General features: G+C 39.6%; 1 protein-coding gene across 1 annotated transcript in view; it reads right to left on the bottom strand.

The window, feature by feature from the left end:
* CLIP4 (CAP-Gly domain containing linker protein family member 4) overlaps window positions 1-1,931 on the bottom strand; it is an 89,832-nt gene extending 87,901 nt beyond the window's left edge. Inside the window, exon 1 of the mRNA XM_012788339.3 lies at window positions 1,708-1,931. The gene's annotated coding sequence lies outside the window, so the exon portion shown is untranslated. The remainder of the gene's footprint in view (window positions 1-1,707) is intronic.
* Between the last annotated feature and the right edge of the window lie 10,165 nt (window positions 1,932-12,096).

Here is a 12,096-nt window from a genome sequence, read left to right as displayed (position 1 = left end):
GTAATCAAGACTGTGGAATTGGCAAAAAGAATAGACAAATAAATTGATAGAATAGAACATAAAGGCCAGAAATATACCCACACAAATATAGTCAACTGATCTTTGACAAAGGAGCCAAAACAATTTAATAGAAAAAAAATGATAGTCTTTTAATAAATGGTGCTGGACCAACTGGGCAACCTCATACAAAAAAAAAAAAAAAATGAATCCAGACACAAATCTTACACCTCTCATAAAAATTAACTGAAAATGGATCATAGAATAAATGTAAAATTCAAAACTCCTAGAAGATAGGAGAAAATCTAGGTGATTTTGAGTTTGGTGATGACTTTTTAGATACAACACCAAAGGCATAATACATGAAAGAAAAAATTGACAAGTTGGACTTCTTCAGAATTCAAAACTTCTAATCTGTGAAAGACCCAGTTAAGACAGTGAAAAGGCAAGCCATACACTGGGAACAAATCTTTGCAAAACACTTATCTCGTAAAGGACTGTTACCCAAAATATAGATACAAAGAACTCTTAAAATTTAACAATAAAAAACCCTTCAATTTTCAAAATGGGTAAAAAAAAAATATGAACATACACCTCACCAAAGATATACAGCTAGCAAATAAGCATATGAAAAGATGCTAACATCATATGTCATTAGGGAATTACAAATTAAAACAACAATGAGATATCACTACACACTTGTTAGAATGGCTAAAATGCTAAATACTAACACCACCAAATGCTGGCGAGGATGTAGAGCAACAGGAACTCTCATTCATCACTGCTAGGAATGCCAAATGGTACAGTCACTTTGGAACACAATTTGGCAGCTTCTTATAAAGCTAAACAGTCTTATCACATGATCCAACAATTGCACTCCTAGACATTTACCCAAGAGATATGAAAACTTACATCTACACAAGACCCTGCACATTGAATGTTTATAGTAACTTTTATTCATAATTGCCAAAACTTGGAAACAACCACGACATTCTTCAATGGATGAATGGATAAACAAACTGTAGTGCATCTATATGATAGAATATTATTCAGCAATAAAGATAATGAGATACTGAGCCACGAAAAGACATGAAAGAACCTAAAATGCATATTGTTAAGTAGAAAAAGCCAATCTGAAAAAGCTGCATACAGTGTGATCCCAGCTATGTGATATTCTGGAAAAGGCAAAACTATGGAGACAGTAAGGGGATTAGTGGTGGCCAGGGGCTGGGGCAGAAGGTGGGAAGAATGAACAGGTGGAGTACAGGGGCTTTTTAGGGCAGTGAAACTACTCTGTATGACACTGTAATGATGGACACATGACATTTTGCATTTGTCAAAACCCATATAATGTATAACGCAAAGGGTGAATCCTAATGTGAACTATGGGCTTTTGTTAATAATAATTTATCAATATCCATTCATTGATTGTAAAAGGGGGGGAAACGATGGATTTTAAAGCATTTTTCATACTCCATTCAGGCTTATAGCACTGAACAGACTTCTTGATTATGCTATTTTGTACAAAAGTTTGCATTTTTGTAAAATATGTCCAAATTGCCTCACAGTATATGTTCAAGTACTGAAACCCATATTCACTTTTCTAAAATAATATTGTACTTTGTTCATGATACTCATCTCTGCCTTGGCAGAAATGAGTTTCATCAGAGGGCTGGGTAGATAGGAGGTTCATTTTATGATGAGACTTACCAGATCATGTGACTGTCTTCTCAGTGTCACCCAGAAAAAAAAATTTTCAGCCCCTCACAAGTCTTCCCTAGCAAGAGCACAAATTGTTTAGAATATTAGCTGGGAGTGTATGGAAATAGGTGTTTTCATAATGGGCTCCCTGGGGCCCCTGTGCCGATCCAATTACAGAAAGCCAGGGTGGTGGTGGCAGGCTTTGGCTTGCCTCCCTTTGGTGGGTACAGTCCTCCTTTGAGGGCACCAGCCAGCGTCCCTACAGGCAACAAACACATAATAATGGCACTGCCTGTGGTGCTACGGAGACCAGATATAAAGGGCCAGAGACTAGTAATTGTGACCCTTTACCTACCTCCTAGGCAACAGCAGAGGAAGAAGAAACATAAACCTGCCCTGGACCTTCCCTTCACAGTGAAGAAGCAGCCCAGGAAGTTTAAAGAGATTCTCAAAGTCACCGTCAAGTTGCTAAGGACTTTGGTGGCCCTGCATCCCAATCAGGGGCTCCTTCCATATCGGTTTTCCTGAAGTTTTCTCCAGCCTCTTCAGGTGGGCTAAGAAAAGACTGTTTCCAGAACTGGCTATAAGACACAAGCTTCATTCATGTCACTGAAGGTGTAAGACATAAACTTCATGTCATGGAATCTTGAACAGTAATAACTGAGGAGGTAGTAGCTCATCTAAGCTCCTTTGGCTGTTGGGAGTGTTTGCCCAAATTGCCCTACCTTCTCAGACTGGGCTGCAGGAGTTTCTTTGACCACTGAGAGACATGTGGCCCCAGTGTATTTTGAAACTGTGCTTTCTAATATACTCTTAGAAACAAAGTAGGGCAATAACAATTGCTGAGTCTTCTGCAGACAAATCAGCCATCACTTGATGCTCAAGGAAAGAACTGCAGTCCAATGCTGGGCTCAGAGCTTCTCAGTGTGCGGCAAGTCTTTAGAAAGACTTTGGAAATGAATGAAGTCCAAGTCCTTAGAAATGAATGAAGTCTAATTACATTCATTTTAGCTGAAAATAACCTGCAGTGGCATTTTCTAATCTCCATACTGTAAAAGTGAGTTGACACACGTAACACAGTGCATGATCCTAGTTCTTAATAAATTGCAAGCATTTCTGACCCAACTGTTACTATTATTTCTAGGAGGGAGCTGTTCCCTCCAAAAAAGGAAAAGAAAAGAAAACTCCAGTTATCAGGATCATAAATTAAATATAAAAAGTGTTGAATTATGACATAAGGAACATTAAGGAGGTGTCAATCTGTTGAGCATGTCAAGGTGATGGAGGCCTTAGAGCTTCTGGAGTTTTCTTCACACAGGAAACCATCGGCTAGGAGCTGGGGAGAACACAGTTTCTATTGAAATAACACAGCTGGTTGTGGCAGAACAGAAGCTGCCTTTTCCCTTCCCTCTTTCAATCTGAACGGGAATTCTCAGCCATTGTCTATCTACTAGATATCCTTAACCTAGAAGTGTTTAGTACTCTCTCTAAAAAGAATAACCAACCTCTTAGTATCCAGAATTTTCTATCAATTATTTTGATATCTGTAGCAGTAGTTACTATTTGTAATGATGACCCTACAGAGTTGCAAGATCTCGAAGTACGGCACATCTAGAATCATGCACAACAGATTCTGGAACTTATACCAGATAAGCAAGCACATCAAGAAGAAATCAGGATTCTCTCTCACTAGGGGCTTCCGACTCAGCTATGCAACAAAAACATGTTGCTGGTCCTACAGATGCCAACACGACCCACCTCCCCATGTCCAAGTAGATACCAGGTAACTTTCCATAACCATCCCCAAAGCATCAGCCAAGAGCACCATAGTAGCCTCAGCAGGTGATTAGAGAAGAGTTGAATAAAGGCACGATTTTCAAGGGCATGGGCAACGTTTAAAGAGACCCCCAAGGGAAAGGGCTGTACTTCTGGGCAGTATCGATAGCACGTTACTACCCCAGCCTGAAAACAAGGACAGAGAGTGATTTTCGGAGCCCAGAGAGGGTGGCTATATGGAAAAGGTGGTCTGATAAGAGGTGTGGTCTTCCAAAGAGGGCTGCAGGACCAGAAGGACGAAGGATTCTACCTCCCAGCTCTCTGCCTCTCTTCCTCTGGGCTCCTGCCAATGTCCCTCAAGGGCAGGAGCCCCAGCGATGCCATCCATAGGGACCTGCCTCCCGGGACATGCAGAAGCATGGAGAGGTGTGGAGAGCAGGTCTGCAGGGGGCACAAGCTGCAGTTTCACATTTTCCCCTTTTGCTCATAGGGTCATAATCTGGGCCAGGCCTCCTCAGAACTCTGAAAAATTACTTTTTCCACCTCACAAGCCTTGGCTCTGCTTTCTGATACCAAGAAAATTGTTTTGAACAGAAATCTGAATGGATTTCATCACGACTTCTGATGATAAGACATCGCGTTGACCTTTTGAACTACAGCCACAGATCAGGTAATAACTTGGAAGAGCAGCGCTGATGATTCCTGGGCCCATTCTTGAGCTCCTTCTGACACCTGGCTCCTGCAATTATCGGAACCACCACAAATTTCACGGTCACCGACTTGAGTGTGCAAAAATGTCATTTTCTCTATTCTTTTATAATTGGGTATAATTTCTGCCTTGAGTTTCCATTCTGCCTCAAAGCAGAGAAAATTTAATCTAGTCACTTTCAGATAAACGCATTCAAATTCAGTCCTTTCTTAGGCAATTCAAGTTTATAATTCAGTCACAATTCAGTTTAAACTCTTTCTCTGCCTTATTCTCTGCCTTCCCTCCCTCTTCCCTGGAATTGAATGTGAGCTCCTAGGGCACATCCAAGGAGTCCATCTCTTGGTCTTAGTTTGTCCTGCCTGGCCCTGGGCATTGCAGAGGTCAGGGGCACCCTTGCAGGGGGATCTGGGTGGTCCGTGGGCCACAGGGGGTCCCATCAATTCTCTCCATCCAGGGACCCCTCATCTGGCTCCCACACCTCTCCTGGGTTGACCCGCTGGCTCTCTCTTCCTCTGCCACATTGTACTCCACACAGAAGCCTTCAGGACATCTTGGGTGCCCGCCTGTGCCACTTAGACCGGTGGGAGATGGGATAGCAGGCCACAATCCTTTTGTGTCTGGGCACTGTTCCTACTCCGCCACACCAAGATGACATGAAACATTTCTCCCCAAGGCTTGCTGGCTTGTTCGCTCCCCAAACTCAGGGTATGGTCAGGAAAGGTGCCACAAGCACCCCTTCTCCCCCCAGGCCCTTCAGATGAGGCCTTGAGATCAGAAGTAGGGCCCAGAGAGCCCCACACTCACACATAACCCTGCGGCTCTTCACAGATACTTGGCCACCCCCACCTGTTCTGGCTGCTCCCTCCCCTTCTCTGAGAACCTTTTCTGCCATCCTTGCATGGAGCCTTTGGCTGTAGAAGTCAGGGATTCGTGGACTTTGCTTCGGGTGTCTCCTTGTGCAGCTTCCCCCAAAAGACAGCGGCTGCCATGGCTGTAAGGAAAGGGGCTCGAGGTAACTGAAGAAATCCGAAGAGTATAAGGAAAGAGAAAAGCATGTCCGGTGACATTCCACATCCCATTCTGCCAGGGTGCAGGTCTAGTTTATTTCTAGTATACTCACCGTGTTACCTTGAGAGCTACAACTAACAGTAATTAGACTAATTTTATTTCACAACTGAAATTGGCTCATGGGAAAATTGTAAAAGAGATTGTTCTAAAAACATTTTGGGGAAATAGCTACTGAAATGCATCATTTTTGCTGTCCCCACAGCCCCCTCCCAACCTCTACCTGCTCATTTGGATATGTAAACTATTAAAGAATGCCATCATGGGCCGTGTCACATCCTCACCAAATTCATATGTTGAAGTCCTAACCCCCAATACCTCACATTGTGACTGAATTTGGAGAGTCTTTAAAGAAGTGATGAAAGTTAAATGAGCTTATTGGGGCTGGGCGCGGTGGCTCACGCCTGTAATCCTAGCTCTTGGGAGGCCGAGGCGGGCGGATTGCTCAAGGTCAGGAGTTCAAAACCAGCCTGAGCAAGAGCGAGACCCCGTCTCTACTATAAATAGAAAGAAATTAATTGGCCAACTGATATATATATATATATAAATTAGCCGGGCATGGTGGTGCATGCCTGTAGTCCCAGCTACTCGGGAGGCTGAGGCTGTAGGATTGCTTGAGCCCAGGAGTTTGAGGTTGCTGTGAGCTAGGCTGACGCCACGGCACTCACTCTAGCCTGGGCAACAAAGCGAGACTCTGTCTCAAAAAAAAAAAAAAAAAAAAAAAAAAAAGAGCTTATTGGGGTGGGCCCTACACCAGTGGCACTGGTGTCTTTATATGAAGAGGAAAGAAGGACACAGACACACAGAGGGAAGAACATGTGAAGTCACGGAGGAAGACAGCCATTAATAATAATGATTTGTATATTTTAAAATTCCTAAGGCAGCAGATCTTAAATGTTCTCATCATAAAAATAAACATGTGAAGTAATAGATATGTTAATTAGCTTGATCTAACCACTTCACAATGTACCCATGTATCAAAACATCACATTGTTTATCATAAATATATGCAATTTTTATTGGTCAATTATACTTTAAATAAATAAATAAAAATTTATCAGAGTATTTTGCAAGATATAAGCTTCATCTTTCTAAGATAGAAAGTATAAAGAAAAAGACCGATAGCGACGAAAACTCTGAACCACAATATCATAAACAAAAGGCAAAAGAAAAAGTTAAAAAGTACTAGTAACACATATGGCCAGACAAAATGTTACTATCCTGAAAATTAGTAAAATAAACATCCTAATTTTTCTAAATGAACAAAAGATATATAGAGATAATCCCTGAAAGAAAACATGCAAATGAACAACACAACCTATATATATTTTTTAAATATACAAACTCACTCATAAACCATTGTATGCAAATTTAAATGAAATGCCATTTTTTGTCTTTCACAACAGCAGAGATTTTTCTAAAGGATGATGTCCAATGCTGGCAAGCTTGCAGTAAAGTAGATATGTTTTCACACTGCTTCTGGGAAGTGTAAACTGGTGTAATCTTCCTGAAGAGCAATGTTACAATTTGTAGCAAAAGCCTTAACAATGGTTATATTCAGGGGGAGCATAACTCCCACTCCTTATGTGTGGCTCTCACAGTGACAGTGACTGACCTCAGAAGAGTGCAGTGTGGAAGGGGGGTGGGGAGTAACTTCACGGCGAGCACCCTGTGATCAAGGTCAACCCCAAGAGTCATCAATCATGTTGATAGTATGTCCCCTTGGTACAATGTGATGACAATGGAACTTCACCCCCGTCACCTTCCTCCCCCAAACCCATGACCCCAATCTAGTCATGAGAAAAACATGAGACAAATTCCAACTGATGGACATTCTATAGGACACCTGACCAGTACTCCTCAAAACCATCAAGGTCATCAAAAACAAGGGAAGTCTGGCAAACTGTTGCAGCCAAGGGGGGCCTCAGAAGACATGACAACTAAACGTAATGGGGTATCCTGGACAGGATCCAAGAACAAAAAAAAGACAGGAGGTTAAAACTAAGGTAATATGAATAAAGTATAGACTTTAAAAATTATGTATCAATATTGATTCATTAATTATAACAAATATATCATAGTAATGTAAGATGTTAATAACAGGGGAAACTGTGGGGCAAGGAAGGTGTGTGGGGACCCAATGCTCAATTTTTTATAAATCTAGAACTCTGTTTAAGAAATAAAGTCTATCAGTTTTTTTAATGTTTACATTATTTAGCTAAGCAAGTCCACATCCCAGAATCTGTCCTGAGAAAATAATCACAAATGTGGCCAAAGATTTACCTACAAGGACATGTCAGTATTATTTATAAAAGATATAACCTAAATGTTTAAATAATAAGAGTTTGGCCAAAAGAAACTTTTTCTCGATTCTATGGAATATTGTAACCATTAAAAATGCTGTACAAAATATTTGATGATATGAATTTGTGATATATTAAGAGAAAAACTAGGTTACAGATTGTAGGTACAGCAAGAGTCTGCCTTTATTAAGACAAAAATAGATAGATTGGTTTTCTTTTCCTTTGAGCTTATGTATGTCTTCTAAATTTTTATTAACACATGGCATACACTGCTTTATTGTGGAAAAGTACACATAACATAAAATTTACCATTGAAACCATCTTAAAGTATACAAATCTGTGGCATTTAGTACATTCACAATGTTGTACAACCATCACCACCACCTAGTTCCAGAATATTTTCATCACCACAAGAGGAAACCCTGAACCCATGAAGCAGTCACTCTCATTATCCTATCACCCAGTCCCTGCCAACCACTTAATCTGCCTTCTGTCTATGGATTCGCCTTTTCTGGATATTTCATAGAAATGAAGTCATACATGTGACCTGTTGTGTCTAGCTTCTTTCACTTAGCATGTTTTCAAGGTTCATCCATGTTGTAACATGTATCACTACTGGATTCCTTTTTATGGCTAAATAATATTCCATTGTATGGATATACCAAATTCTGTTACCTATTTTTCAGTTGATGAAACTTTGGGTTGTTTCCATCTGTATTTTTTGTGAATAGTGCTGCTGTGAACATTCATATACAAGTTTCTGTTTGAACATATTGCTTCTATAATTTAAAAATGCTATTCTTAAAAGATATAGTATCTAAATATTATATAAATATATCTAAGAGATATAATATCTAAACTGTACTCACTAAATCCTCTAGTCTATATTAGTGCTGATTCCCTCTGAAATTTCCTAAATTTGTTTACTTTTCTTAAATGACCCAATCTTCTATTCATTACATTTGTGAAGTTTCTAGTCCCAAATTATCTAAAAAGATGTTGAATGACATTGTTATGGATAAAAAGAAACAAAATTTGAATGACTAATCTTTTCAATTCAAAACACATGAATTGAATTAAGATTTTGTAGGAACTGATACAATAATATTTGAGATTAGCTTAGGTTTTTCATTTCCCTTTGGCTAGTTTGGAAATTAAAGATGATATTTATAGTTTTATCCACTATTACTGAAGTTCTACCTAATATTTTGCATCATATAAGCAATAATAAAGAGAAGAAAATGTGCATTTAACCGTCATGTTAACAGTGCAGTATTTCAAAGTTGGTAATCAGCACTAGAGGTAAGCCAGTTCAATCATTTTAGATTACCTCAGAGTGGGGCATATTCTCTAATGAGAAGTTTCAAATTATTAATCAAAAGTGAATTATGTGGGAATACTACTCAGCAATAAAAAGGTATGAATTATTGATGCATACAACAACATGAATTACTCTCCATACACCTATGCTGAGGGGCAGAAGCTAAATAAAAAAATTAAATACTATATGATCCCATCTGTATAAAATTCTAGACAATGCAAACTAGCCTATAGGACAGAAAGGAAATCAATGATCAGAGGTGGGATGAGAAGAGGTAACAGGCAGGAATTCCAAAGGGGCATGAGGAAACTTTGGGGTGATATATGTATTTATCTATATCTAGGAGTGTGTACATGTGTGTGCACATAAACTCATCAAACTATATTTTAAATACATGTCAATTATACCTCACTAATGTTACAAAGTAAAAATACTTAAAAGGCTAGTGATATGAGCTGCTCATACAATTATTATTAAATATGGTTTAAATGAGTTCCTAATATTGGTCCCCTTCTTCTGTTTATTTCCATTTGATAGACAAAAGGTTAGAGGCATGTTGGTTCTTGGTGTCCTCATTAGTAGTCCATGTAAAATGTTGACATTGTTGTAAATTAGAGTCTGCAGAGATCAACCCCCTGTTCTGAATAAATGCCAAAGGGAAATTAATCCAGTCCACAGATATGTTCCTTTCATAAGGTCAAAGTATTTTAATCATCACCTCCCTGGGTTATTCTTCAGGGTCAGTATTGGGTAATTTATCTCCCTTAAACATTATTATGAATATGTGTAGGGGATTTTTTTTTTGGGGGGAGTATTTTTGTCTTGGTAACTATAAACTTGTAAATGAGATGTATTCAAAAAAGTTGTGAGTGAGAGGAATGAAGTTTCCCAGCAGTAAGATTGTAAGTGGTGGTGATGTCCCATCCCCCATTCCGCATAGATAAATCATTCTTATGGGTACATGTGAAGAAAAGCTGAGTCTGCTATTAGCCCTTCCATCCGAGGGCATTTTTGTTGCACTCTCAGAAAAAGTTACAGTATTTAAATATAAGGAAACATCCACAGAGTTGTCTATAATATTTCAAAAACTCTTAGCTTCTCTCTTATTACGTGGCTAACCCTGGGAAATTGTGAAACTCAGTTCTGACTTATATTCTACCATGAATTCATATCATCCAATGCCTTTCCCCAAATTTGCTACACACACACACAAAGTCATAAATAGCAGGAGTGAAGAGTCTATTTTGAGAAGTCTGTACAAGTATGAGTCATCGTTTTTCCAAAGCCCAGGGTATATCCATTTAAAAGTAAACAAACAATCAGTCATTCAGGCTAGCTGACAGTGCTGTCAAAAAGAAAAAAAGAAGAAGAAAAAAAAAAACAATCAGGCTGGGTGCAGTGGCTCCCCTATAATCCTAGCACTCTGGGAGGCCAAGACAGGAGGATCTCTTGAGCTCAGGAGCTCGAGACCAGCCTAAGCAAGAACAAGACCCATCTCTACTAAAAATAGAAAAATTACCCAGGCATTGTGGCGCATGCCTGTAGTCCCACGTACTCAGGAGGCTTAGGCAGGAGGATTGCTTGAGCCCAGGAGTTTGAGGTTGCTGTGAGCTAGGCTGACACCATGGCACTCTAGCCTTGGCAACAGAGTGAGACTTTATCTCAAAAAAAAAAAAAAAAAAAAAAAAAGAACCCAATCAGTTAAAATTTAAGCAAATAGAGTCTGCTGTTATTTCCCTACAGGGAATTAGCAAACTGTCCCACAGTTTATACAGAAATTGACCCAGTTATTCCATAGATCCCTCTGCTAACGTGTGGCTGAGAAGCCATCTACCAGTTTGGGGAAAATTCTCAATCAGTCCCTCCCCTGTGCGCCATCTCATCTGCACACCAGAGCAGAGTTCCAGAGGGAAGGGACACTTCTCTGTTACAGGTGGAGAGACTGAGACCCAGGGGAAAAGGCAAAGATCTAGAGATACTTCACAGGCTTGGGGAGGAGAAGAAAGGAAGAGCCTCCATTCAACCAGCAGAACCAGGGACTTTTCAGACTAGAGTCTTCCTTACAACCACCTCAGCAACCCAGTGCCAGAAAAACTAACTTGATTTGCTCTTTCCTCCCTCCCTGGTGTGGGATCTTATCTACTAATGCTAAATTCCATTTGTGGGTGTTCAGTTTCACAATTAAATAAGACAGATAAGGTGTTTACAACAGAGCCTGGCACACTCGATAAATGTAACATCATCATCGCCATCATCTCTGAGTCAACAAGATCGTTCACATTTGACTTTTTAAAAATCTTCTGACTTTCCTGTGTTCATGAATTGTGTTTATATTAAGAAAAACAGTAAAATTTTTTTTTAATTTTGTTAATCTTATGATGAAAAACTGCTGCATAGAAAGTTAGAGGAGCACAAAGGTATTGTTTAATCGGATTAGCATCTATATTATTTCATTGAAACAAGATCAATAAATCTGGACCAATAAGGAGGGGAAAAAAGAATTCTATGTTTGTTATTGAGTTTTGGATTTGAGTTCTTCTAATAATCACTGGTGAAGTAGGGATGGAAATCACACTTTTACATTACATTTACAAACTCCTTGTTTCCTGTTAGGATCAAAGTACTGAAGAACTACGTTCTTAACTATGAATATGTTAGAGGCAGAAGAGACTTTGGGAACCAGCTATTAAGTGGCTTAGTGACTGTGAAAGCTCCAACTCAGGCACACTCCAGGCCCCAATCGATCCCTGCTAAAATCTCTTACAAGACATTTCACAAGAAAGCCCAATATATTAAACAGATAAAAGTAGAGGTGATTGGCCATAGGTCTACCTAGGGCTCCTTAGAGCAAAGTTTGAAAATCATTAACACATTTCTACACCCTCATTTTGAAGTTGTCACAGCAGACAGCCAGATACAGCAGAAAGAGCTGGAGCCTTGGAGCCTGCCAGACCTGAGGTTTAAATCCTAGTGACCACTTTCAAATTGTTTGTCTCTACCACAAACAATGTTGGCTTCTCAAATAAGTCCTGTGCATTTGGTCACCCCCCTTCTCCATCCCCCTATGCCACAGGGTCATTCATGGAACCCACGCACCTTCCCGTGAATGACTTCTCCGTGGAAGTATCTGCACGAGAAAGAAGAGTGAGCAAATCCATGCACTGAGCTTCAATTTACACCTACAAACTCTTCATATTAATCTTTGTGTTAAAGTAAGAGGTCAT

Source organism: Microcebus murinus, chromosome 3 (genome assembly GCF_040939455.1).
Source record: "Microcebus murinus isolate Inina chromosome 3, M.murinus_Inina_mat1.0, whole genome shotgun sequence".
Classification (NCBI taxonomy): domain Eukaryota; kingdom Metazoa; phylum Chordata; class Mammalia; order Primates; family Cheirogaleidae; genus Microcebus; species Microcebus murinus.
This window is presented reverse-complemented; position numbering and strand designations above follow the sequence as displayed.